The following is a 24,081-nucleotide window of genomic DNA, read 5'->3' as shown; positions in this document are numbered from 1 at the left end:
GCACTCTGTAATGGGTTGGAATAGACGTCTCATTGCTCGTAATCAGTGTGAATTTACACCCATACTGTCATAAGCATACATTATAGTCCGGTGGCCGGCTGCATGAAACAAACCTCATCAAAAAATAGAATATACCTACCCTGTAGAGGTACCTGACATTTAGTAGCTTCCAACGCACTTGGTCGGCCTAGGCTTAACCTGGCAGATTTTGTACAAATGGCAAAAACGTTGGACAAAAATTCATCAAAAAAAACCTCATCGAAAAATAGAATGAAACTTGTATGGTAGTATACCTGACCTTGAGGACAGTAAAAAAAAAGTGGTCGGCCTCACCTTAGCCTGGCAGTTTTTGCAGTCCGACCAGATTTATTGGGTCACGTGAGAGCTACAATTTACCTCATCGAAAAATAGAATGAAACAAACGGATTATAATAGCTAAAATAAGCCTGTTGACGTATGTCTTGGTCGGCCTCACCTTAACCTGGCAGTTTTTGCAGTCCGACCAAATTTATAAAAATATCATCAAAAATTTTTTATCGAAAAATCGTATGAAACTGGTATGGTACGATGGCTGCCTTTGAGGACAGTAAAAAAAAAGTGGTCGGCCAAATCCTGTGTTGGCAGGTTCCTGTGTCCGACCAATTTTGTGGTACCACTAGAGAGCTACAATTTTACCTCATCGAAAAATAGAATGAAACAAACGGATTATAATAGCTAAAATAAGCCTGTTGACGTATGTCTTGGTCGGCCTCACCTTAACCTGGCAGTTTTTGCAGTCCGACCAAATTTATAAAAAAAAACATCAAAAAATTTTTATCGAAAAATCGTATGAAACTTGTATGGTACGATAGCTGCCTTTGAGGACAGTAAAAAAAAAGTGGTTGGCCAAATCCTGTGTTGGCAGGTTCCTGTGTCCGACCAATTTTGTGGTACCACGTGAGAGCTACAATTTACCTCATCGAAAAATAGAATGAAACAAACGGATTATAATAGCTAAAATAAGCCTGTTGACGTATGTCTTGGTCGGCCTCACCTTAACCTGGCAGTTTTTGCAGTCCGACCAAATTTATAAAAAAACCATCAAAATTTTTTTATAGAAAAATCGTATGAAACTTGTATGGTACGATAGCTGCCTTTGAGGACAGTAAAAAAAAGTGGTCGGCCAAATCCTGTGTTGGCAGGTTCCTGTGTCCGTCCAATTTTGTGGTACCACGTGAGAGCTACAATTTACCTCATCGAAAAATAGGATGAAACAAACGGATTATAATAGCTAAAATAAGCCGTTGACGTATGTCTTGGTCGGCCTCACCTTAACCTGGCAGTTTTTGCAGTCCGACCAAATTTATAAAAAAATCATCAAAAATGTTTTTATCGAAAAATCGTATGAAACTTGTATGGTACGATAGCTGCCTTTGAGGACAGTAAAAAAAAAAAGTGGTCGGCCAAATCCTGTGTTGGCAGGTTCCTGTGTCCGACCAATTTTGTGGTACCACGTGAGAGCTACAATTTACCTCATCGAAAAATAGAATGTAACAAACGGATTATAATACCTAAAATAAACCTGTTGACGTATGGCTTGGTCGGCCTCAACGTAGCCTGGCAGTTTTTGCAGTCCGACCAAATTTGTGGTACCACGTGACAGCTACAATTTACCTCATCGAAAATAGGATGAAAAAAAAACGGATTATAATAGCTAAAATAAACCTGTTGACGTATGGCTTGTTACGGACGGCTTTCATAAATTCAATGTGGCAGAGTGCGGCAGAATCCACTTGCATCAAATTTGATGCAACACATTGTGGCTGGACATTAAGAGATGAAATGTATAAGATCAAATGGTTGGAAGGACACATAACGCCTTTGCGAGTCGAAGAAATAACAATAGACAAGTCGGAGTCTGGGGAAAGTTCGTCAGACTTCGACTCCGAAGATGATTATGATGAACAGTAATTATTAACAATAAAAGGGTTATTCCCACTAGTTACCACCAAGTTCTTATCAGTGGTAACTACTGGGAATTATTTTCCCACCTTTTACCACTGGTAACTACTGGGAAAAAAAATCCTAGTAGTTACCACCAACTCGGTTTGGTGGTACCTAAAAAATTCCCAGTAGTTACCACTGGTAAAAGGTGGGAATTTCTTTTCTACAAACCGAGCTTCGAAGGAGAAATGCTACAGTTGATGGAAAAAAGGCTGATTTGATGCAAAGATAATCACTTAATATATGTGAGGTTATCTTGTGTATTTTACCGTTTATTAAAATTTTGGAGGCCAAGACATACGTCAACGCTCAACAGGCTTATTTTAGCTATTATAATCCGTTTGTTTCATTCTATTTTTCGATGAGGTAAATTGTAGCTCTCACGTGGTACCACAAAATTGGTCGGACACAGGAACCTGCCAACACAGGATTTGGCCGACCACTTTTTTTTTACTGTCCTCAAAGGCAGCTATTGTACCATACAAGTTTCATACGATTTTGCGATAAAAAATTTTTGATGATTTTTGTATAAATTTGGTCGGACTGCAAAAACTGCCAGGTTAAGGTGAGGCCGACCAAGACATACGTCAACAGGCTTATTTTAGCTATTATAATCCGTTTGTTTCATTCTATTTTTCGATGAGGTAAATTGTAGCTCTCACGTGGTACCACAAAATTGGTCGGACACAGGAACCTGCCAACACAGGATTTGGCCAACCACTTTTTTTTTACTGTCCTCAAAGGCAGCTATCGTACCATACAAGTTTCATACGATTTTTCGATAAAAATTTTTTGATGTTTTTTTTTATAAATTTGGTCGGACTGCAAAAACTGCCAGGTTAAGGTGAGGCCGACCAAGACATACGTCAACAGGCTTATTTTAGCTATTATAATCCGTTTGTTTTTTTTCTATTTTTCGATGAGGTAAAATTGTAGCTCTCACGTGGTACCACAAAATTGGTCGGACACAGGAACCTGCCAACACAGGATTTGGCCGACCACTTTTTTTTTACTGTCCTCAAAGGCAGCCATCGTACCATACCAGTTTCATACGATTTTTCGATAAAAAATTTTTGATGATATTTTTATAAATTTGGTCGGACTGCAAAAACTGCCAGGTTAAGGTGAGGCCGACCAAGACATACGTCAACAGGCTTATTTTAGCTATTATAATCCGTTTGTTTCATTCTATTTTTCGATGAGGTAAATTGTAGCTCTCACGTGACCCAATAAATCTGGTCGGACTGCAAAAACTGCCAGGCTAAGGTGAGGCCGACCACTTTTTTTTTACTGTCCTCAAGGTCAGGTATACTACCATACAAGTTTCATTCCATTTTTCGATGAGGTTTTTTTTGATGAATTTTTGTCCAACGTTTTTGCCATTTGTACAAAATCTGCCAGGTTAAGCCTAGGCCGACCAAGTGCGTTGGAAGCTACTAAATGTCAGGTACCTCTACAGGGTAGGTATATTCTATTTTTTGATGAGGTTTGTTTCATGCAGCCGGCCACCGGACTATTACGTGTAGAACAACCCACGCCGTGATGAAACAGAGTTGCAAATGATAAATATTCAAAAGGGAAACTTGAATCGCTGCCACTTACCTTAGTAGTGTTAATCGAAAGTGTTTGCAAAATTTATTAATTACATTTAAGTTAATTGATCAATTGTAGCTAGTGTCGTAATTAATTGTTACAGAGATGAGTAGGTAACTAATAGACTTGTAAGTTAAATACGTACGATGCTTTGAAATTAAGCGTTGTATAACGAAAAGTGTGAAATCTCCGGCCCATATAATTTTATACGGGCTGTGATTACGAAGCTAATTAAAACGCCATCTATTGAAGGTTTTATAATTATATCATACATTTTGACTGCGTGCTACTGTACAACAAACTTCATTCTGAACGAAACGTATAGATTAGTAGTCTCTATTAATACGTGTCTCTGTTAGTAATCTAAATACCTCAATTAATAACCTGAAATACTGTTACTATAAAGAAACGATTCCTCGCCCCGAGATCCGTCGGACATAGTAACTAAGTACTAAGTTGCGTGCAAGACACCTAAACGATAGGTACCAAGACCAAGGTCTAAAGGACACGCGATACAATTATCTCGACGTGATAATTACAGGTATCAATCATTCGTCATATCTATTAGAGGAATCCAAGTCTATCATTCAGAACAGATTCTACGTCGTTGTTTAAAACGTGGGGTGTCGGTGTCATCTTTAATTCACTGCAGTTTCAATCCGCAATTATTACCTGAAACAAAAGAAGTTTGTCATTTTAATAATTTATTTAAAACAATATTAAATAAATGAAGGTTACCCTATGACTTACGCACCATTATTTATTTAGTCGCGTGTTATAAGTTTACCGAAATAGACGGTTAGTAAGACTACTCACTAACTCTACACTGTACACGTGTACGGGGACTTCGGGGTGTGTGATTGACATAACGTCGATCGATTAGTAAAGAGTACCTAACGTGTACGAATTTATTCGCTTTAATGGGCTTGTACACTTTAACGCCAACTTTAGACGTCCCTTTCCTACTTCATCGTGTCTTGTTACTTCTGATTATGTCACCATGTCACTACGACTTGGTTTGTTCACTGTGATAATATAATTGCAGTTACAGGCACGAGCCAATCGCATTAGCTAAGCGTTTACTTGACAGGCCATAATACAAATAGCTTTTTAATACTAAGCATGAATGACGTCAGTCGCAATAGTTATTTAGCAAGAGCGCGCGGAGACGAGTTCTCGTGCCAAGTTTACCCATAATGACGAACATTATCGATCATGTTCCTAGCTGCTAACGTCATTATGGCTCCCAGGCTATGGTTAAGCCAGTTTCAGGGCGTGCATTCTCAATGCTGGCGAGTCGAACGATTACGATGACCAGTTTAACTGAGCTCTCAATATCTATAAAGTTTTTATAACTTATAACATTTTATTACAAACGGAACAGCGATTCTAGTTTCACGTTTAGCAATTAGTTATGAAGAGACTTAGATCCCATAACACTTTAAACTTTCGCGTTTTGTACACATATTTAATTGCACAAACGGGTCTACCGCGATATAATTTCATTGTTTTTACCTTTAATTCCGACGTTTCAGCTGAGTTGCACCAGCTGTGGTCACGGAAAGACTGACGTCCCAACAAAAAACTTAAACTAAAACTTAACCCCAAAATTGCAGCTACCCGTTAAACTTTAACGGGTAGCTGCAATTTCTTTGTCTACCCCAAACATTTTTATAAACTAATTTCGGGTAGTTTAGTGGTGTTTTATTAATATCTCTGTTGACATTTGTTGGGACGTCAGTCTTTCCGTGACCACAGCTGGTGCAACTCAGCTGAAACGTCGGAATTAAAGGTAAAAACAATGAAATTATATCGCGGTAGACCCGTTTGTGCAATTAAATATTTAGACTTAGATCCTGTTTGTCAAAGAATTAAAATTCCTAGGAGTTCGTATTCAGAAAGGCCAAGCAAATCACTTTGTGTGAATAAATGGTATACCGAGAGCGAAAAGATGCATTCGCTCGTCACACTTGCACCTGGAGGTTTGGTGGTAGAATAGGAAAAGTGCAATTAAAACAAGCAATTCCTGCGGATACTCCAAATTGTTTCCTATAGAACACGGAAAATATTGATACAAAATACAAAAATCTCTTTGCAAGTTCGAATAAAGCTGCTGTACGGATATGATGATGGTCGTTCTTGTCTACGAGACAAGGTGATAAAACGGTGTCCGTCACTCTTTATCCTGCGGTGTTAAAAAGTGACAGTTATTTTATCATGTAAATCATAAAGCCATCCATAATAGGCCTGCTGGTTCGGTTAATCGTAATAGGACTCGTGTAAAGCTACTCAAATAACGCTTGCGTTAACAAGGCGCATAGCCATGTGAACGAAACCGACACCAGCATTTATGGAAATTCTCTCTTATAAATAAATATCAGTGCCACCATAAATCACGGCACGGTGTTTAATTAAAGGTCAAAGTTTTTTTTTACCGTTTGAGGAAGGTTGTAAGTACATTTACTTAATTAGTGAGGAAGCCAATCATCATCAAGCAACATTGATTCATATCACGGTGAGTCTTACTTATCGATCTGTCGACGTCAGTAATGTGAATGTATTTAATCGTCTTTAATAGCATAATCTTGTTCACATGCATCGGTACGATAATATCTATGAAAAGAAATGAGATATCAGATTGTGTGAATGTTCATGTTGACCTTCTCTAACCTTTTAAATACAACCTGCACTTACAAATACAGTTAGTCGTTGCATCAGTAATACTGTAGTTATCCGAATATAATCTACCAATAAATAAAATTGTATACGGAAGAGTATCAAAGCGATGTAATGATTGTTACTCTGATAAGCACGATTAGACCATCACTTTTAGCTTTTAGTGGTTTGACATTTTTATCGAAACATTTGATTTCGAATTGTAAATTCCTTCACTCTACACTGACAATGCATCTATCACGTTTTTACAAGCTTTTATTTAGTTTCACCTGACCGTTGTCTGTCTGTCTGTCGGTCTGTAATTAAATCTTGCAAGTTAAATTTAATCCACTTCCCGGTTTCCGATTGAGCTGAAGTTTTGCATGCATGTATAAATCGGATGACAATGCAATATTATGGTACCATCGAGCTGATCTGATGATGGAGACAGGAGGTGGCCATAGGAACTCTGTGATGAAACAGCGCAACCTAATTGTGTTAGGGGTTTTTAGAATTGTCTCGATGAGTTTTAGTTGTCTGTCGTAAGGCCCAAAATACACTTGTAAGTTTTACTTACGTAAGTAGGGACACGGCTATACTACAGAATGAGAGATGAATATCGTTATCTCATTATAACAAATAGCTTTGTCCCTACTTACGTAAGTAAAACTTACAAGTGTAACTCAGGCCTAAGAAAAGTACAGTCAGCGATAAAAGCTTGTACCAAAAATGTAATTTTTGCCAAAAACTTATTATTCATATTCATATTCGTTTATTAATAATAATTCATATTACATGTCATTTTACAATGTTACATCAAAGTAGGTATAGTACAAAATAAATTTAAATTAAAATAAAATTAAAATTAGAACAATAAATAAAATGTCAAATAAAGATATAGATACCTACGGTAACATAGGTAATAACTTAATTCATAAAGTCTGCAAAACTGTAGAAAGTGTGCTCTACAAGCCATCGTTTAAGCCTAAATTTAAAGCTGGTCAGTGACGGCGCATCTGTGACGTGTGGTGGCAGACGGTTGTAAACGGCTGGTCCCATTACATGGGTGAGTTTTGCGGATTTTGCCAATCTACGCTTCACACCCACGAGTTTTCGGGCGTTTCGCAGGTTTCGTCCATGAATATCGGATCCACTCGAGTACTCGTCAAGGTGACATCGCACGTATGTAGCTACTTGGAAAATCACAATGGAGGGCAGAGTGAGTATCCCAAGGTCCTTAAAGTGAGGTCTCGCAGAGTTACTCTGACTCACTTGCACAATCGCTCGGACGGCTCTCTTTTGCATGCGAAAGACACGCTCCCATTCGGCAGCGCGGCCCCACAGCTCTGCGCCGTATTGTAGGAGTGAGTGTACAGTGGCAAAGTAACAAGACCGCACCACCCTCCTGGGCACCACTCTCGCCAGACGTCGCAGGGCAAAGCAGGCACTTGCTAGCTTGTTACACACTTTGCCTATGTGCGATTCCCACTGCAGTCCTCTGTCGAGCCCAAAACCCAGGAAGGTGGTATTCTGCACTTGACCCACTTGGACACCATCCACAAACACTCCAAGGTTTCTTGGGCCTCTACCCCCGAGATAGAAGTGGAGAAAGTGGGTTTTATTAAGGTTTAGTACCAGGCCATTGCTTCTAAAGTACTGTGACACCTGATTTGCGACTTTATTCAGACATTGCTCGAGTTTGTCAATGTCAGGTGCACACACTACCACGGCTACGTCGTATTCTAAGCATGATAAGTAAATTTTGACTACCCGTTGAATGTCCTTCTCAAAAAGGTACATTTATTTTAATGACGAATTAGTTTGAGTGGAAATATTATAATAAATAAGTATGTCTCACACGTCGATTAGTTAAGGAGAATATGATTAAAATAAAAGTATATAACCGTTACGTGGGCAATTTATTAGTGAAGCACATTTCTATCACCGTCGGTAGGTTATTAATATTGATGGAGCGGCCTCGGCAGTCGTGTATGAATATTTAAGGGCAACGTCGATAGTGCCTTGCCTCGCTTGGCATTTCTTAGATGCCTCGTGTCATGGCGGACGCTCGTTTAACTTTGTCAAGGCAAATACACTTTCTGCTAGGTATCACTCGCGTTAAGAAAATATTCACGTTTACATGAAATACTTCTGAACTCCTTCTAAAAGCGCTGAGAAATAACGAGCGTCCTTAGTCGATATGAAGTTTGCACATCTTAAGGGAAAACACGTAAGCAAAATTTTTGTTTACTTCGGAACGTAATGATGCGTGAATTCTGGTTCACTTTGGTTGCTATCAAGAAATAATTTTAACTGCGTGTAGGAAATTAAATGATTGCAAGATATTACTGCTCATGACTTAAATGTAAATAAACGTCCTTCCCAAAAGAAAACCTCTTATAAAACTTTTTTGCTACGTTGTAAATTTTAAGAACATATCGCTTTGACATTATTTTTGCAAATCTTTAGTGTGATATTTGATTATTATATCCGGTTAAGTATAACGCAATGTCATGTATTATGATCGCCAGAAATATATTTCACGTGTAACAAATTATATTAGACTCACTTAACAACCGAACGCAAAACGTTACCACTTTAATACAATATGTTTTTCACTTCTCATGCTCAAAAACTGCACCTTTATGTCGTGCGTAGACGACATAAAATCGCATTTTATGCTCTAGAGCATAAAGTAAAATCATCTATTACGACCCTTATTGACTTAGCAATAAAGTCCAAATTCTGCCATACAAACTGCCAGCCCTGCCGGCGCGCCCCCGACCGGCGCTCTCCCGATCGGCGTGCCCCGCGCCTCCGACCGGCCCAAGAACAATTTTCTTTAGTCTTGAATAAATACGTTAAAATAACCTAAAATATTTGATTTTTTGTATATTTTCCTCGCAATCGAAGTGAAAAGCAGAGTGTACAACAAGGGCATAAATGTCCATTTTTACCCTCGTCTACTATTTTGGTCTTCGCTTCGCTCAGACCAAAAAATTGCCTCGGGTAAAAATAGGTCACTTTATGCCCTTGTTGTACAATCTACTATTTCATGTCAAAATAATAGTCCGATCATTTAGTCGGAATACAAAGAAGTCCTGCCCACAATAATATACAATTTACAGTATTTGGCCCTCATTTGTTGACGCGTGTCACGCGTGTTTATTTATAAAACATCTGTCTATAGGAAAGCGTGTCGAAATAGAAACGTTACTATTTTACAAACTGAAATGTCCAAACCTTATAAACACAGTGGTATCATAGTCTAATAAAACATGGTCTTCCATTCCCAGAGTGACACGGGGCTACGTCACAACAACATGGCCGCTATATATAGCGCTATCGCATATTATCATATAGCGCTGTCGCATGATGACGTAAGCCCGTGTCAGTTAGGTGACCTAGAAAAGACGGGAATGGAGTACCAGGCGGAGTATATTATTATACCATGAGTGGTATTTAGGTCTACCGCATAGCATTCATATTTGTGTCGCTTAACTTCGAACTCGGGTACATCCATTCGACCCTCTCAGCATATATCTACCCTATTACCTTTTCTTAATACCAAAATCGCATAATCTGACAGATGGATTTGCCGGAGTTTGAAGTTAAGCGACTCATTTATATCTGTAGCGAAAAGAAAACATTATTTGCATTTTTTTAAATTGCATTTTCACGTCACGTCAGCTTTTTTAGTCTAAAGATTAATATACCTCTGTATCTTCGACATGGACCCTGGACCCAAAATGCGGTGGAAAAGTAGGAAAGCATATATTTTGAAACAATTTTATAAATATATCAAGAACAAAGCGAAGTGTAGAGCAATTAAAATGAATGTTGACTTCACCACCATGCGACACACAGTTGAGGGAGGGATACCCAGACATATCTAAAAATATCAAAATTAATACAATATTTACAACAAAATCTGATATTTGTCTCTTATATTATGATTCAATACCATAGCGCTCTGGCCCTCCCCTTCGCTTAGCTCTCATATCAAGCATAATTTGGCTTCATTTATCATTCTGTCGGTCCCCTTTGCCCTGTATGAGACGTAACTAGGTCCCCTTAAAAACATATTAGTTTAATAATTGCAATTTTATCTATTAAGAAACTCATATTTCACCTGACGAGTTCAGGTTGGTTTCAGTTAGTTTCAAACCGATGTCCGATGGCTCCGTGTAATTTGAATCCACCGGTTGGCTGTGAAAAATAGGTTATAAGCTCAGTCTTTGCGACTTTAAAGATCAGAATACACTTTTATTGTTGTAATTTTGTCCTGTTGCCCAAGTGCCATCTTCACACTCGTACGAGATGCCCCCGACAACAAATAATGGACTAATAACTATGGTATTTTAGTTGAATTATACATCCTATACAAACACAATATTAAATAATTGTTAGTATGACAATGACCATGCTTTGTATAGTGTGAATCAAACGATCTGATCTAGTTTACTCAAAGAGTCTCAAGAATACAATACCATTGAGTGGTAAACCACAAATTAGGATAATTACCTCGTAGTAAAAGCAGATTATAACCGCCTTGAAATGTTAGTATAGATTAACGACTCTATTTGTTTAAACAATAGACTACAAAATACACTAACTAAATAATGGTTAACCTAACTTTTTTTGCATTTAACAACCATCGACACTCAAAAAGAACACACTCAGTAGAAAAACAGCTATGAGATACCATAAAATTCCATTATATTTTCGGCTCTATAGTCTTACCATAAGGATAAAAATGCTTTGAAGGTAAGAATAACATTCACACGTTTTGCATTTAGAGATAACAGATGTGCCGCCAGGGTCGTACTCGCATTGTTGCAATTGATAAGCACGTGGTTTATCTGTTTATGTCGGAATGTTATTTAGTGGTAATTTTTTCTGACCTATACCTAACTACAATTGTAATAAAAGAGCGAGCGAGACACCAATAAAAAAAAATTACCTGGCCTGTTATCAAATTGTGGGACACATTATGATATGATTGTAGTTTTAAATCTTAGTGTCTAACTCGCTTTCGCTCGTTCAGTACATGTGTTCTTATTCAATTCCTACTGATCTTTTATGCAACTAATGGCTAAGTTTTACCGGACATTCCCTGCTTTCGATTGGATTTTGTACCTTGTGATTCTAACGACCCTGGCTACGTTTTACTGGACTTGATAATAATTATGTGGCGACCGTGGGTCTATGCGAGTGCAAGTGGACATTAACTAATATGTATAATAATATTAATAATGATACATTTTTATCTTTCTACATATTTTATTTAACACCAGAATACGTCCCTGTCGTGGCTAAGGTGCATGTGACTTTCCAAAAGATTGAATATTATATTATCTTTTTAGACCATTTTAACCCCATTCAACAAGAAATAAGGTTTAGAATTCAATATACATGCAATGTACTTCTAACTTATTTTGTAAGTAAATTGCTTGGCGCCTACGAGAACAAACGCAGATAATAGGATTGTAATAGAACAATGCCATTGTTAGTACAGGTAAGTGAACAAGATCAGTTCAAAAAATTTTACCTATAGCTTGTAGCATTTATTTTGTAGTACGTCATCACAATATTAGCCCTTACAACCTAGCTATTAGCTGGGTAATACTGGCCCACTCCTTTCACTCGGACCCGCAGTTCACATAGATCACGAAGCGAGGTCAGAGGTGATTATTTGATCTCTATATTGCAAACAAACAATTCCCTTGTTGGTAATGTAATATATTGTCAATTTGATCAACGATACAATTATTAGAGCTATTTATGCGACACTGCAGCGTATTACGTCTGATATGCTTACATTGATTGGAATACATATTAGCAATTTGAACGGCAATACCACCAACGAATCGAGTTAATATTAATAGAAAATCTTTGTCATATATGTACTGCCCATTTAAGAAACATTTTCCGATGATTAACGAGCAATTAAGATTTAAATTGTTTTTTTTTATTTAATTATAATATAACATACAATACTGGCCAGTAATCGGTATATCAACTTTGTGTTGAAATTAAATTACCTTTTAAAGCTCTTAAATTTTCATTACTTTTCTCCTAGCTTTGGTACCACCAACACGTTTAGAAGAAAATATCTAGCGTGTCTAGGTCATTTATTGCTGTAAATTTTAGAACTGATTGAATGTATAAAAATATTTAAGAAATTTTAGTATAATAAGCATACATGGGCATAACGGCTATAAAGGCAATGACAGACAGAACAAACGAGCTGTTTGAAAAAATGTTTTATCTGGAGAGTCAACATTAAGGTTGTAAGCATTATTTACCGACGTATTAAAACAAACATGTGTAACAGTTTCTTTGGAATTATCCAACTCCTTATAAGTTGACTCAACTGCAAGTTCTTGTGTGGGTAGGTTACATTAGAAGTTCTTTAGAACTCAGAGTTGCACATTCGGCAATGTCAGCATCAAACAGATGATCTCCAAAGGTGTATTTACAATATATGTGACGTCCCACGGGTAAAGGTACCTTATGGGGGTTGGCGCTTACGCTATTATTAACACCGCTCCAATATTATTGCGGCGCCATGCGACGTAAGCGCCGGCCGCCATAAGGTACCTTTTTCCATGGAACGTCACATATTTGCATTTCATCACTTCAGTTATAGTTGAGTGTGCTCAGAGCATAAAAAGGTCAACCACGGCGTTGCATGAACAAGAGATTTCCTTTGGCAGGATTTTCCGTTTTAAGCGTCGGCGACGTCTGAGCCTCTACCATCAGTTTTAACATTGACATAACGCTCACGTTTACGTAATTTACTTTCTGTACATCTCGCTTGCACTATTGCTCGCATATGCGAGTACGAGCGAGATGCATAGAAAGTAAGTTACGTAGACGTGAGCGTGTATGTCAATGTCAAAACTGATGGTAGACGTACTGATGTTAATAATTGTTTAAGTTTAGGTTCTATGTCAAGTTTAGTATAATTTTAAAGTAAATCAAAGATGTAGACATAGATTCATCTAAATCGGTTCAGCCGTTATTGATTCCCCATACAATATTACACCTTCCTTTTCACTTTTAAGAGATTTTTTTTTAATAAAAACTATCCTGTGTTCTTCCCCGGGACTCAAAATATCTCTATACCAAATTTTATCTAAATCGGTTCAGCGGTTATTGAATCCCCATACAAATTTCCACCTCCCTTTTCACACCCTTAAAGGATGATTTTTGAGATTTAAAGTAGGCTATGTGATTCCCTGGAACTCAAACTATCTCTGTACCAAATTTTAACTAAATTGGTTTAGCGGTTTAAGCGTGAAGAGGAATTTAAAAAAAGTATGTTTTTCATATTTTATGTGTTTTTACTTCTGAATGGTGTCATTATGATATCAGAAATGAATTCGGCATCCCCGATTTATACGAAAACGATACCAAACTTGGCCTAGTAGCTTAAATGATATAGATATCAAGATCAAGTTGAGAGCCCCCCCCCCCCCCTAAAAATATACATCAAAAATCTCGGTGGCTCCACTTCTTAAATCCATCCTTGGGTCCTAAGGACCAATCCTGCCAAAGGAAATCTCTTGTTCACGCCACGCCGTATTTAAGGCCCAGCACCATCCGCTATTATCACTATAACAAGTATTAACACATGTATTTAATTCTGATATTTCAGACTATGCACATATATATTAGGCTGATAAATTCATATCTTTTTGTATTTAATGACTGTAAGTAAACATGAAGTAAACAATTTATTGTACGAAAAGAAAGGAATAAGTACAGACAGATATATTCTGACATAAAACAAAAAAAAACCTAATCATAATTATATTGCGCTATATAGTAGAATATAAGAGGCAAATGTCAAAACTTGTTGTGATACCTTAAAATTACTTATGTAAAAAAAAAAGCATAAGTACCTACTCTCCTATCTGAAATTAAGCTTAACGGCGCAAACAAAATATATAAGGCCAAATCTAAATTTCTAGTTTGTTTTTATATTTAAAGTTAGGAGCGGTTCCTATGCAAATACGTTGGTAAACGGGCGAGAACCTTAACTACAAGTTTGATGTTGATAAGTCCGGGTCGACGACCTTGCGCGCACGACTGACTAACTGGGATTTTCTTGTAACCGGCAAGATGACGGGAACAACACCTATTGATGATATTTTTTCGATGATGAAATTGCGGTCGAGATGGTACAGGAAAAATATTTTTAATATCATCATAAAAAGAGAGACTTTACTTATACTTTCTTAAAGAAAGGAAGCGGTTAATACATGGAACCTTTTTTGATAAGAATTTGAACCCCAAGAAATTATTCACGTAAAAACTAAGATTTCATTCATGTTGAATCGACGAATAGCCTAAGGGCTGATTTAGACGGCGCGCGAACTCGCATGCGATTTTAGTTACATTGCGGACTGTTGGTTACGTCCGATTCAACCGACCGATCAAAAACCGCAATGTAATAAAACTCGCATGCGAGTTCTCGCATCGTCTAAATGAGCCCTAAATTCTTCCTTTTTTAATTGTCTATCAGTTATTAGTTTGCGCACCTGTCTGTATATAAATGTGTGGAAGTTGCCACTATTGACAATTACTCATAATTTTGTGGTTTTAGTATATAATGTACTAAACCACGTCGCGCATTTTCAATTATCACTGTTGTTTGAACAAAGGGCTGTAACCATGAGCAAAGAATATTAAACGAAACAATGCCGAAGGTATTTTGGAATTTTAATATTGATTAAACATCGAACCAGCTGTAAAGTTCACTTCGCAAGGAATGCCTTTGGCAAATTCTCAAATACGGCGTTTAAATACTTGGAATTTCATTAAAGTTTAGTGCCCACAATGCAAACATCCGAGGCGGGCCCGCATTCAGTTAGCGTGTTTATGTTCCAAATTAAGAGCGCTCTTACAAGAAAAGTCGAAATAATGCAAAATTGATGATACTAGTCGACGAAATTCAGGACTTTGCGCTCATTATTAGAAACAATGAGTACTTGTTCCAGTAAAAGCGTCTTCTTATCTTTATAAATGTCGTTGTAAATATTAGAAAAAGGACTTATTAAATTAGTAATGATTTTTTTTCTGATGGTCGTTTCCGAAAAACCCCGTGAAGCACTGAATGGCGAGCTCTTATTTGGAAATGTTGAGAATTTTACTCTGCTAAACCTGGCTATTTTGTATTACTAATACCCTGTACTTTAGGCATATCAAACTATATTTTTCCTACATACCTTTGAGAAAGAGAAAATCAAAGTAAAACGAACTCGATTTTCTCTCCGAAACAAGTGTCAATTCCTACGAAAATCTACTTAATATCGAAGTCATTCTCATACTCAAGCAATCTGCAACGTTTGCTTATACTGTTGGTATACATTAGTGTTTATGAAATTCTACTATAATTTTTTGGCAATTTTTTGAAAACTACTCTATATTACCGATGACGCGCGCTGCGCCAGCTCAGTGCCGCGGCAGAGCTTGTAGAGGCAGGACGTGTGTCGGTCGGCTCCGCACATTTTCAACGGCGACGACGAGGTTTTTTATCATTGTGTGCGGCGGGCGCCGTGTAAAACGCTATACTGTGTGCGTGTAAACCGCAACGAGAGACTTTGATCCTAGCACCGTTTTTATAGTATTATAATTTATAATGGTACAGTTTAATAAACTACCGGACAGGATTAAAAATATTTGAAACGACCTGACATTCTATATGTATTTATTTGACTCAAGATAGTACTCAGGGTCTGATGATGGAGCCGGAAGGTGGGCACCGGTACCAATCAACCATGCAACTAAACCACTTTGTGTTTAGGCTCGTTTTATTCATCTCAACAAGATCTTTGACACAAGATAGTACTCAGGGTCTGATGATGGAGCCGGAAGGTGGTCACCGGTACCAATCAACCATGCAACTAAACCACTTCGTGTTTGGGCTCGTTTGATTCGGCTCAACAAGATCTTTGACTTAAGATAGTACTCAGGGTCTGATGATGGAGCCGGAAGGTGGTCACCAGTACCAATCAACCATGCAACTAAACCACTTCGTGTTTGGGCTCGTATGATTTGTCTCAACAAGATCTTTGGCACAAGATAATACTCAGGGTCTGATGATGGAGCCGGAAGGTGGTCACCGGTACCAATCAACCATGCAACTAAACCACTTCGTGTTTAGGCTCGTTTGATTCGTCTCAACAAGATCTTTGACACAAGATAGTACTCAGGGTCTGATGATGGAGCCGGCAGGTGGTCACCGGTACCAATCAACCATGCCACTAAACCACTTCGTGTTTAGGCTCGTTTTATTCGTTTCTATAAGATCTTTGACACAAGATAGTACTCAGGGTCTGATGTTGGAGCCGGAAGGTGGTCACCGGTACCAATCAACCATGCAACTAAACCACTTCGTGTTTAGGCTCGTTTGATTCGTCTCAACAAGACCTTGGACACAAGATAGTACTCAGGATCTGATGATGGAGCTGGAAGGTGGCCACGGGTACCAGTCTACCATGTAACTGAACCACTTCGTGTTTGGGCTCGTTTGATTTGTCGCAACAAGATCTTTGACACAAGGTAGTACTGAGGGTCTGATGATGGATCCGGAAGGTGGTGACCGGTACCAATCAACCATGCAACTAAACCACTTCGTGTTTGGGCTCGTTTGATTCGGCTCAACAAGATCTTTGACTTAAGATAGTACTCAGGGTCTGATGATGGAGCCGGAAGGTGGTCACCAGTACCAATCAACAATGCAACTAAACCACTTCGTGTTTAGGCTCGTTTTATTCGTCTCAACAAGATCTTTGACTTAAGATAGTACTCAGGGTCTGATGATGGAGCCGGAAGGTGGTCACCGGTACCAATCAACCATGCAACTAAACCACTTCGTGTTTGGGCTCGTTTGATTCGTCGCAACAAGATCTTTGACACAAGTTAGTACTCAGGGTCTGATGATGGAGCTGGACTGTGGCCACGGGTACCAGTCTACCATGTAACTGAACCACTTCGTGTTTGGGCTCGTTTGATTTGTCGCAACAAGATCTTTGACACAAGGTAGTACTGAGGGTCTGATGATGGATCCGGAAGGTGGTCACCGGTACCAATCAACCATGCAACTAAACCACTTCGTGTTTGGCTTCGTTCGATTCGTCGCAACAAGATCTTTGACACAAGTTAGTACTCAGGGTCTGATGATGGAGCTGGACTGTGGCCACGGGTACCAGTCTACCATGTAACTGAACCACTTCGTGTTTGGGCTCATTTGATTCGTCGCAATAAGATGTTTGACACAAGATACTACTCAGGGTCTGATGATGGAGCTGATGATGATAGACAGGTACCCGTCGCCACCTTCGCGCTCCAACATCAGACCCTGAGTACTATCTTGTGTCAAAGATCTTGTTGAAACGAATAAAACGAGCCTAAACACGAAGTGGTTTAGTTGCATGGTTGATTGGTACCGGTGACCACCTTCCAGCTCCATCATCAGACTCTGAGTATCACTTAGTGTCAAAGATCTTGTTGAGACGAATCAAACGGTCCTAAACACGATGTGGTTTAGTTGCATGGTTGATTGGTAATGGTACCTTCCAGCTCCATCATCAGAGCCTGAGTACTGTCTTGTGTCAAAGATCTTGTTGAGACGAATCAAACGAGCCCAAACACGAAGTTGTTTAGTTACATGATAGACTGGTACCCGTGGCCACCTTCCAGCTCCATCATCAGACCCTGTGTATCTTCAGTGTCAAAGATCTTGTTGAGACGAATCAAACGAGCCTAATCATGTTACTACATGGTTGATTGGTATCCGTGACCACCTTAATCATCATCAGATCCTCAGTACCAGTTCGTTTTTAAACCCTCGTTGATACAAACTTTACAACCTATAGGTACCAAATGCAATGACGAAACATGTAAATAAGCGAGTAGGTACCTATAATTTCTTTCGAGTAATATACCTTCATAAGTACAAGTATGGGGCTATTCATAAATTACGTCGTTTCAAATGGGAGGAGTGGGGGGGGGGGTCTGGACATCGGATGATGGTAACATGACGTAGGAGGAAACAGATTCATCCGAAGCTTGATTTTTGGATGATTTGAGGGGTGGGGGGGGGGGTCAAAAATCGTCAAAAATAGATGACGTAATTTATGAACAGCCCCTATGTACATTTGCACTGCATTTAGTATTTTCGTACTTACCAAATAACAGTTTTAGAACTTTAAAAGTTAAGTACAGTTAGTGTTGTTATGGTTGATTTCAATATGCTTCGCGAAGGATCAAGAATGTTTAATCCATCATTGTAGTGCGAGCGTGGTAGAAGGGATCGGCGTACTGAGCTCGCACGGCCTGCCGCAGCGCGTAAAATACCTAAACTCGCTCAACGCCGAAATGTAATAGCGCTCTTAAAGCCTGGATGTGGGTTGTTACCTATTTGTGGCAATCCATGAATTCCACTATTATGCATTAGTAAAATAAACAAGGACTGATGACCTGGTAAAGGTCGCGGGAGTCCGCTGGATGCGGGTGGCGCAAGACCGGTCATTGTGGCACTTTTTGGGGGAGACATATGTCCAGCAGTGATGGACGTCCTCTGGCTGATATGATGATGATGAAAATAAATAAGAGGAAGAGTTAAGAGGGATACCTCCTTGTTCCACTGTCACTGCTAAGGTAGAGGACAAACCACAAGACCTTAAGGTTGCAGGTAACCAATATAAGTAAGGTGGTATCGTCAAAATCCTCTCTTCAATAGTTAATTACTTCTAGTTTGGGATTCCCTATTACTACTAAACACTAAGCACATGCTTTTCGTCTACGGAGGTTTAGGCAATGACCCCATCTTTGCGCGGGCACAATGGGTAGCACATCGAAAAAACATTAATTGATATTCAATTCCTAAGTCTCACGCATTCAGCTGATATCGGAAACACACTCACTGGCTTGTGACAGAGGCCCTACAAGGAAACCACGACCCATTTAGATAACTGCCGCATACTGCAATAGTACAAGTAAACACAACTACGGTAGTCAAGCTACTGAATGTTGTATCCTCTGTATTCCCAATTGCTCACTTGTTCTATCGTTACCATTAGTTCCATTGTAATTAGGCAATTGTTTTCCCAATAAATAGATATAAACTCGACAGAGTGAATGGAAGTTAATGAAACGAGAAACTATACCTCTGGTACGTATTACATTAAATAGATTAAACTGAACCTTTTTTTTTAATGAAAGCACTAGAAAGAGTCCAATCAGTTTATTAACTTAGTAATGCCGATGCTTTTAGTGTAAGTACTAGTGGTACTAGCAGTGGAAAAATCTAATTAGTTTTATCAGATACTGACAATAAAACCATCGGTATATATTAACATAGAATAAATACCGGCTAACAAAGTGCAGATACATACCTACGTAGAGTTATTTTTGAAATGCCAATAAGTATAGGCTGGGTTTTTATCTGCCCGTCTACTTACTGCCCCGGCCGCTTCTCTTAATTGCCAATTACCGATTGCTTTGATCCTATTTATTGTTTCCAATCCGGATCGGCCCTTTATTATCCAAAGAACGTTTACTGCCCATAATTCGGTTTCCCAACAGACACTCGTTAAAAATAGCAATAAAAATAAATCCGAAAATGATCTGGCTACTCCGTCTATACCTATAATTGTACAATCAATAACAGGCTACATGTAGTACAAGATGCGCTATTAAACTCTATTACTGGCACGCTTCGTAAATATGTTATTAGCGGGCCTGCACTGCGGTAGGTACCACGGCTAAATTCCTATGACTTTTGAAATAACTCGGAGAATGGCCGTCACTATCGGGGTCAAATAGAATACTATGTCTTTATTATGTAAATCGAGCGCAGAGTTCGCACTCCAAAAGTGTCACGGCGATAGTTACTGTACGTTACCTCTCGCTAACACTCCATAAAAAGGAACGGGACAGCTGTTTCCACATCATTCTGTACCTTAACCCGTGACGTGACAGTATAAATTCACATGTAATTCCCCGCTTATCTCCCTAGCAGAATTTATAACAACCATTTTTCTAAGAAACCACGTCAAAATTGTTGACAAAGGTAGAACAAGATAAAAGTTGATTGACCTATTTAACTTACTTTTTGTCATTTTTCAGGTGGACAGTGGTTGATTTCCCACAGGATCTCCGACTATCACTGCCATCTACCGTCACGATGACTTCCGAAAACGTCACAACTCACGCAACGCTATATTCCTAATGCTTTTTAGAGCAGGGGCGACTCTAATGCTAAGGCATACCTGTGCAACTGTTGCCTCTAGATCCGTAACAACTATGCGAAATCGGAGAGCGATTGTACAGTGGTTTCCCTGAATGATCAAGTCGTGTACGCTCGAGCAATAGGAATAAACGGCTAACGCTCAACGCACGAAGCGCCCAACTCGCTCGGAATAACAATCGCACCGTGGGAACCTGGCTTAAACGATTCTTATGAAAGCCGAGGATGTTTCACCTAAAGCTAAATAACCTCACTAAGTAGTCGCTGCATAATAATAAACAGACCGTGTGAATTGATAACGGTTGTTGCGTCAGACGATGACTGCCGACATGCCGCGTGACGCGATCCCAAACTGAATCGGTTGTGTAATCTTTTATTATCTGCGCAAAGAGGAAGTTTACATGCAATTAAATGGCATGTAATTCAATGCTGGGAATTCTCCATTGAGATTTATTTTGCACCAGAGATGTGGGATAGCTAAGTCAGGTCAAAGCTAAGCTTAGAAACTCGTTTCCACCTTGCGCTCCCGCTAAACAATAGGTATTTCGTTTTTTACAACAGTTTACTTTATTGGTAACTTTATAATTTACTTAGGTTCCCGTCATGAATTGAATGTTTTAGTCCCCGTCGTGAAATTGGTCTCATGGACTTTTCGGAGACCAGAGTCAAGTCCATATTAACTACAAAAAAGTTTTTGAGTACCTATTGGTTTTAACATCACGAATAAATTCTTATTCTATTCCATAAATATATTATGTCCTATAACCTCCAAGCGGCGCTACAATCATATACACAGCAAAAGTTTTTTTGTAAAAGCAGCCACCGGCACCAGCTTCCTTTGTTTCATGCAAGTCAAAGTTCTAAAACAACATTGACGAGAGAGACGTTCAAAAGAGCTGTAACGGATTAGCGATCGGCGATAAAGATTGCATACAAAGTGCAGTCGACGCAGACGTGCAATACCCCCGGAGGATGTTGAACCTGCCCTGCCGCCGCCGGACGCCGGAGCCCTTATGACAATGCGGCGGCGAAATTGGTAGTTAATAAAACAAGATCCTGGGCAAAATGCACGATAGTTACGGGGTTTTTAGGATCTTCCTATGAAAGCTTTCAGCTGCAGGTCCGGATATTTTATATGTTTGCAATAGTCGACAAATATTATTACAGGTTGGTGTACATCCCATTTCATGTACAGTTTTTTTTCTACTATACATGACATAATAAAATAAAGCAAAGTTGGGTATATTGTACGTTACTAATTTCGCGCACACACAAACACAAGCACGCCTGCGCAAACGCACACACACGCACGCACACACACACGCACGCACGCGTGCACACACACACACACGCACGCACACAGACAGCGGCAATTCTTGCTGGTGTTACTGGTGATCATGTGATTAAATGTTTCATTATCGAAATTTCGTTATTTGCTTTCTATCACCCGAATATGCAAGAGTGCATGATATCCCTAAAAATTATCTTTAAATCCCAGATAGCAAAATTTCGATTTTTAGTTGTCACGGGTGGCCCTCAGATGTAATGCAGAGACTATTATGTTATGTATGTGCCCACTACACTACAGCAGCTGTAGGTATACTGCAGGTCAGCAAATGCTCACTTGTTTCCTTGATATAAATATTAAGGTATTCATAACACAATAAACAAATGTAAATGGTCTAAACAAATGTTATGCTGTGACATTAGTTTCATTTAAGCATTTCATTACAGAGCTTAAATTATGGATAGCATGTGATTGTGCAGCTTATATCAAAATGATCTGAAATTTCGTAATAATATTGTATCTGGAAATTATAAACAGAATATCCAGCTTTTAGACAAAATGCCTTTACCGATGGAATAAAACAAAAGTGGGAAAGTTAGATCATTACTTTACACAATAGCAGATAGTTTATTGGATTGAGAATGTGGTAAAGTGTTTTATGTGTGCATGTATTTCAGAATTTTCAGACCTACAGAATGCATGAATGCTAGCAACATAAATAAATAAATAAATATTTATAGGACATTTGTACACAAATCGACTAAGCCCCACGGTAAGCTCAAGAAGGCTTGTGTTGTGGGTACTCAGACAACGATATATATAATATATAAATACTTAAATACATAGAAAACAACCATGACTCAGGAACAAATATCTGTATCATCATACAAATAAATGCCCTTACCGGGATTCGAACCCGGGACCATCGGCTTCATAGGCAGGGTCACTACCCACTAGGCCAGACCGGTCGTCAACAACATGACATGTGTTAAAATTGACTACAAGATGTAATTCACCCATACTAATATACTGAATGGGTGACAGATAATCATATAGAGTTAGACCAAGAAAAGTCTGCAGCGATTTTGATAGCCCACGTGTAGCACAGCAGTGCAAGTGTTATTTTAAACATCAAACTTCTTTGAAATTATGACATATAAATACTCGTAGGCTATCAAAATAGCTGCAGACTTTTCTTGATCTAACTTTAAATGTGATATTGAATCAAATGTTTTGTGTCCACTTGATGAAGCCTGTATTCCTGATAACGAACTATGCATAGACTTTCTATTTACTAAAATTACTTACCTGAATAAGTGATATAAACATTACAATAAATATTTAAATGTGAAATCAAAGCAAAATAAACATATATATAATATTAGCAAAACTGCAAACAGCAGTAGCATTCAATGACCAATTAAGGGCAAATGAACACATTCACTGTCAGCGACCCTCTAGGCGGGTTCTCTGTTCGTAGGCGCTGTTCTCTGTAAGTTTTTTTAAAACCAGAGGTACAATAACTCTTCTTCCTTGCTTTATCTCAGCATTTTGACATGGCTCATGGGAGCCTGGGGTCTGCTTGACAATTAATCTCCACATCTCATTGTGGTTTAAAAATCACTATATATAATAGTTATTAAAATGTAGTCTAATGCACAATTGTATTCAATAACTCAGAACAGATTAAGGGAAGTACTTTCATGCTTTTAAAATTAATAAATAACAATCACTACAACTCCAAATTTGATATGTGTGACAGTCATTACAAAAATTTATGAAAACATGGGTGCTGTATATCCATGTGACATAAATCTTTAAATAATTAGGTATTGCCTAAATAGCAATAATTAAAAAGATGAATTCAGTCTAAATCAATGCCATGTAATAATCATCACTGTTGTTATTTGTATTCAAGCATGTTTGTGTTAGAATCATCTCTCTAGGAAACACACAACATAGTTAGGAAAGATGACAACAAGGCACAGCAAATGATACCTAACCAAATCTGTGAAGAATCTTATTTGCACCCAACATTTTGTAAACTATTTTATTATTTGTTTAACTGCATTTTATCCTGCTATATTGCTCAGAAATAACAGTTTGAATATTACTGTGCTACAGTAAACCTGTAATATAGAAAAGGAATTAACTGCACTATAAAATTATAAATTAAGTAAAGCTGAGGAGGCATTAGGGTCAGATGGAAATGTATTCAAATTTAAAACTTTGCAGGCAATCAGAAAGAAATATTCATTTCTTGACCCCATTAAGTAGGACAGGCTTTATCAAATACAGA

At 38.4% G+C, this 24,081-nt stretch overlaps 1 long non-coding RNA gene across 1 annotated transcript in view; it reads left to right on the top strand.

The window, feature by feature from the left end:
• Positions 1-6,661: 6,661 nt before the first annotated feature.
• The window catches only part of LOC134791040 (uncharacterized), a 51,685-nt gene continuing 34,265 nt past the window's right edge, over positions 6,662-24,081 (top strand). The window contains exon 1 of the long non-coding RNA XR_010144238.1: positions 6,662-6,766. This is a non-coding gene — a long non-coding RNA (uncharacterized LOC134791040). The remainder of the gene's footprint in view (positions 6,767-24,081) is intronic.

The sequence above is a fragment of the Cydia splendana genome, chromosome 5 (genome assembly GCF_910591565.1).
Source record: "Cydia splendana chromosome 5, ilCydSple1.2, whole genome shotgun sequence".
Taxonomy (NCBI): Eukaryota; Metazoa; Arthropoda; class Insecta; order Lepidoptera; family Tortricidae; genus Cydia; species Cydia splendana.
Note: the sequence above shows the minus strand (reverse complement) of the source record. Positions and strands in the feature narration are given on the sequence as shown.